The sequence below is a fragment of the Pristiophorus japonicus genome, unplaced genomic scaffold, assembly GCF_044704955.1.
Source record: "Pristiophorus japonicus isolate sPriJap1 unplaced genomic scaffold, sPriJap1.hap1 HAP1_SCAFFOLD_528, whole genome shotgun sequence".
NCBI classification, from domain to species: Eukaryota; Metazoa; Chordata; class Chondrichthyes; family Pristiophoridae; genus Pristiophorus; species Pristiophorus japonicus.
Genome location: NW_027254435.1, coordinates 301,895 through 307,827, shown reverse-complemented (window position 1 = coordinate 307,827; position 5,933 = coordinate 301,895). Strand labels below are relative to the sequence as shown.

At 45.9% G+C, this 5,933-nt stretch overlaps 1 non-coding gene across 1 annotated transcript; it reads left to right on the top strand.

The window, feature by feature from the left end:
• The first annotated feature begins 221 nt into the window (after positions 1 to 221).
• On the top strand, positions 222 to 295 carry trnan-guu (transfer RNA asparagine (anticodon GUU)). Its single transcript has one exon. It is a non-coding gene; the product is annotated as a tRNA-Asn (tRNA).
• Positions 296 to 5,933: the final 5,638 nt, after the last annotated feature.

Genomic DNA, 5,933 nt, shown 5'->3' with positions numbered 1-5,933 from the left:
GGTAGATCACACCGATTGTGGGAGAGCTGGTTGGTGGTGACATGGAAGTGTCTGCAATGTGCGGGACCAGACTGCTTCCACACATCCACAATGAATGTCCCACACTTTACTTGGGAAAAGTACAACTGAGAGTGTACAAGTTCCATCCCGGTCAGAGCAATCTGAAGCTTTAACTGACTGACACCCTGGTTTGGGATGTCTTGCAAGGTGCAATTGCGTCAGTCTCTGTGGCACAATGGGTTAGCGCGTTCGGCTGTTAACTGAAAGGTTGGTGGTTCGAGCCCACCCAGGGACGAAACATTTAACTGTTTTTCCCCGTGGATTCGGTGCTGCACGATTCCCGGTTGTCATTGTGCGTTTTGGCTGCGCGAATATATTCCACAAACATTGCCAGCTGTGCTGTTATCCAGTGAGTTCCCACTCCAATACTTTTATGAGCATTCAGTTTGAGTGTATACAGAACTGAACAGAGATATCAGAAAATTTAACAAGGTTGTGGGACATTGTTTTTTGTTAATATTGAACCACTAATATGAATAAATCCATTTCTTCAAATATTTAATTGAACATGTTTTCAAAATGTTTCGCGTGTGAGGTGAATCTAATATCCACTATATTACGGAAACACTACAGCAATGTTCGGAACATAACCAGAGCTTTAACCTGCACAGCTGGCCGATACTTCAGGACCTGGTTTTATGAGAATAGAGTGAAGCTGCTATATTTAGGAGGCTGTGAGTGTGGCAGGAATTGATCTAGTGTTTCAAAGACTTTACACATAGGAACAGGAGGTGACAATTTAGCAGCGAGTGGTTAGGATCTGGAATGCACTGCTTGAAAGGGTGTTGGAGGCAGACTCAATCTTATCTTTCAAACGGGAGCTGGATCAGTGTCTGAAGGAACAACAATTGCAGGGCTACGGGGAAAGGGCGGGGGAGTGGGACTCGCTGAGAGTCGGCATGGGCTAGACGGGCCAAATGGTATTCCGTGCTGTAACCATTCCATGATTCTATAAGTTAGTGGCACATTTCATAGTTTGGGTGGAAGCAGAACATTTCAAAGGGACATGGATTGAGTCGGCAAAACTAGAGGCATCTGATTCAGGAAATTCGGGGGGCCTGGAAATTCGGAAGTATAATGACTTTGAAAGGAACATTTTTGTTTTGTGCAGTTACGGTCAGAGAAATGTTTGTGAAAGGAATTTTTTGAACAGAGGAATACAGCATTTAATCTTGTGCCTTAACACTTCTTCCTGGGTGTCGGGGTCACATTTCTTTTCGAGGTTATTCTTCTCAATAAGGAGTTAGATGTAGTCCTTCAGACTAGGGGGATCAAGGGCTGTGGCGAGAAAGCAGGAATGGGATATTGAAGTTGCATGTTCAGCCATGAACTCATTGAATGGCGGTGCAGGCTCAAAGGGCCGAATGGCCTACCTCTGCACCTATTTTCTATGTTTTCTATGTTTCTTGAATTTATATTTCCTTTGGTGTTTCACAATAACCAGACCTTTGCTCTAAAGTCTTTCTCACTGTTTTTCCAGTCTCCTGTTAATGTACCAGCAATGAACATTTTGAACCAGACACCAAAAACACACTGTGCAAATTGGGACATGCTTTAACAGTTAACGTGGGACTCGAACCCCAAATTCGAGATTAAGATTCTCATGCTCGACCGATTGATCTCACGGGGCTTCTACCAAATAGACGTTTTTGTCGTTGATTGCAGCCAGGCGCCTGTTGGCTCCACCCCAGATGTTTAAACTTGCTGTCAAGGAACTGCCAGGATCTTCTTGAATGGTGGACCAGGCTCGAGGGGCCGAATGTCCTACTCCGGCCCCTATTCCTTACATGTTTATGACATTATGACCTTTCACAGGAGAACAAACTCACCCCTGAGCATGCATGAGGAGACAGCTCCAGAAAATATTCCCACCCGGTGAGCTTTCGCGTGTGAGGCGAACGTGTTAACCGCTACACTGCGGAAACCTCTCCACTTTCGTCACCCGGTCAGACGGAAATGTTAAGCGAGCAGATGAACTGCTGAATCCCACTTTGAAGGAGTTGATCGTTGTGTCAAACAATGAGTTTCACTTAATGATTAAAAATAAGAAATGTCAGATTTAAACACAGACCTCTAGAGAAGACTGCAACCTGAACACAGCACCTGAGACCGTACGGCCATCCTGACTATTTAATGCTGTATGTGGCCACCTGCAGGTTGATTTTGAACTTTTGTATCCTGTCACATGAAATAAATGAGGGCAGCAGGCCTATCTCTGTCTGATACCGTGAAACAAACCTTGGAGCAAGGGTCTGGTTATTGCCAAACAGCAAAGAATATATTAATTCTGGAAGAACAATATCTAAAAGTACAGTAACCCTGATGTGATTTAAACACGCTAACTTCGGAACTGAAATCTGTCACGCTTCCATTGCGCCACGAGGTCTACATCATAAGACTCAGATGTTCGTCGATATGAAGGTGTCACAAAACAAGGAGCTTTCAAATCTCCGCCCATTCCCCCACCTGGTGTCAGAAGCAGCGCTCACCTCCCAGTCACTGTATGTTTTTTTCTTAAACTTTTGTGTTGCTTTCACGGGAAAGCATCATTAATTAACCCATCACCTTCTTTTGCACAATGAAAGAAATGCTAACTTCTTTACTTTAATCATTTGTCCTGTGCTTTGCGGAGCGGGCAGGGAAGTGGACGCGAGTCCATGATCACATCGACCATGATCGAATTAAATGTTGGAGCAGGCTCGAGGGGCGTATGGCCGACTCCTGCTCCTATTTCTTATGTTCTTATGTTCTTCTGCACATTAACCCATTTTACACACTGTATTTTAGGATCTGGTTCAAAATCTTCATTGCCGATGACATCAGGAATCTGGGCAACTTTTGTCAAATTTAACAGCACCGGTTATTCCGACCATGCACAGAAAATAGAATCAGTAGTGAAGATAAAAGCCCATGGTGGTCATTTTTAGATTCAATGCAGCAGGATTTAAAATAAATTTTAAGAATTTTACAGTGAAAAGATTTGGAAGTGCTACTTGCATTTGTGTCTGTAATTAAACTTTGTGGCGTCTGACTCCCGTTCATGTCTCTGCTGAATAAGAAAGGAGAGTTTGACGTTGACGGGACTGCACTGCCCCTGATATTTGTGAGCTCATCCTTTATATTCAGTGCTTTCTCGCCCTTTGATGGGCTGCAGTGTAACGGATATCACGTTGGCGTCACAAGCGAAATGTACCCGGTGAATCCGTTTTCTCTCACTGAAAGTTATCTATTTATTGAAGTGAAATAAAGAGCACTTCAGGAATAAGGGATCACTTTTGCCAGGAGAATAAATAGCAAATAAAAACAGCAAATGCTGGAAATCTCAGCAGGTCAGGCAGCATTTGCCAGGAGACGAAACTCGCCTCTGATTGTTCCTCGATAGCAAGTTTAAATATAATGCTCCTTCCCGGGATCGAACCTCATACCTTTAATGTGTAATGCAAACGTGATAAGCACACGTGATAACCACTACACGACAGAAACCTCTGGCACAGCTGGCACAACAGAGGGGAGCTGACCAGTGAGCTCTCTCTGTGCTGATCAGGAATGTGTTGGCTCACCTTAAACAACTTCTGTCCCACACTGAAAGTTCTCAATCCTTCTCCTCCACTGCCCTTTACAGAAATGTCACGGATCACCCAGCCACCGTGTTCACTTCCACATCCTCACAGTGGGGTCACAGAGGCTCCTACTGTCTCTCCGCGATCAGCGAACTCGCCCAGTTTACAAAATTAAACCCGGAACACGTGCCCGGCAAAGGGCAGGAGAAGCCAGATAGTCTGTAAGCTCAGTCTATCACAGAAAGTATTGGTATTCATGGTGATTACAGCAATTATTTATCGTCTCACAGAACTCAATTATTTTTAAGCAATGAATTGATCGACAATTGAAACCAGGTTAGTGCGCCGGATATTAACCCCTCGACCACCAGGGAACAGTTATGATACATGTAGATATATTTATATATATTCTTATTTGAACCTGAATATCAACGGCGAGCGACCTTGACCTCATGGTGCAACGGTAGTGCGTCTAACTTTGAGTGAGAGAAATTGTTCCACAGTGACACCCATTTCATTTTTGTTCCCTTTTAAACACTAGAAACTGAGACAGGGGGAATAAATAGAGAAATAAAAGTCCAGGGATACAGACAAGAGGAAGAGAGAAGGGGAAAAATACTGTCCCCATCCAGAACTAATGCAGAAACGCCTCTGCTGCGCTCGGGGTGGCCACCCACAGCCTGGATACACTAACGGGAGAACACCAGCGGCAGGTCGGGGCCATAAAAGGAACAGCGAGCGGCCCTGGGAGCAGCTTGGAGGTCCAGGGAGACGACTCCAGGGAGCAGCGCGAGCTGGTGCAGGAGGGCGGCGGCAGCGAAGAGTGACGTCATCAAGGTCCAGGTCGGTGATTGGAGCGTGGGCAGGTACCACAGGAGCGCCGAGATCGGGGCGAAGGAACGGTGGGAGACTGTGGAGGGATGTGATCAGGGCCCAGGGGAGGCATGAGTTCGGGGCCAGTGGCCCAGGGTTAGCACGGGCCAGCCCACACTGCGATATGGGTGTGCACTGGGTCCGTGCAGCAGAACTGGTCTCCAGTCGACCTGCTTAACCCTTGCCACTGGACCAAGACCTAGCTCTTTCAAGCCCGTGTGATGGCTGGGGTGCAACGGCCACCACACGTTAAAAAAATTCACGCACAGATATCTTCCACCCTTCGGGATATAGTTCGGGTCCTTCATTGAAACACCTGTGAACTCATCCTTTTTCGGCGTGGAAGCAAGTCATCCTCGTTTCGAGGGACCGCCGATGATGATGATGATGATGGATACATTAAAGTCCCAACAGCTCATTGACTGCAGGAGTGGGACCGTGCGGCACTTCAGAAAACATGTCGAAAAGGCAAAGTCACTGATTCCGTCTCATGTGCTCCTCCGATCAGAAATAACAACACACACTAAAAATGCTTCAATGATGGTAAAACTGTATCTCCGTGCAGCCTCTACAGTCTGAAGACATCACAACGGTAGTGCGAATACATTCTTCCCATCAAAGTTCTATTTGTGCTACTTTGTTGTGGCAACTCTTGATTGCAGTCACCAAGATATCCCTTGAGATATAGGGTAAAACTCATTTTTTTCCTTTGGCAATGCTTTTAAGAATCTGAGAAGATTTAACTGGAGGTTTATTAACAGATAGCATTTCGTAAGGCCTTTATCTCCATATTTGCTAAGCAGTTGGCTCGTTGGTCTAGGTGTATGATTCTCACTTTGGGGTTGTTACTTGAAATTTGCGAGAGATCCCGGGCGAGCCCTTTTTTTGCCGTGAATTTGAATTTGCATCGAACTTTTGCAAAGAAGCACTTGCATTTCTGCAGCGTCTGTCAGGAACTCACAACGCCCCAAAGCGCTTTACAGCCGTTGAGTTACCTTTGAAATGTTGTCACTTGAGTAAAGATGTGCCCGAATCACCCCACACGCACCTCAACTCTTTGTGAACGAGTTCATAGAATCATAGAAGTTTACAGCACGGAAGGAGGCCAATTCGGCCCATCGTGTCCACGCCGGCCAACAAGAGGCTATCCAGCCTGATCCCACTTTCCAGCTCTTGGTCCAGAACCTGCAGGTTACAGCACTTCAGGTCACATCCAAGCACTTGTTAAATGTGGTGAGTGTTTCTGCCTCTACCACCCTTTCAGGCAGTGAGTTCCAGACCCCCACAACCCTCTGCGTGTAGAAATAAATAGGTGCAGGCGAAGGCCATTCGGTCCTTCGAGCCGCACCACCACGGAGAATGAAACAGTTAATTCAGAGACCATGGTCCAGAACTTAAAGAAGGGTAACTTTGAAGGTATGAGACATGAAATGGCTAGGA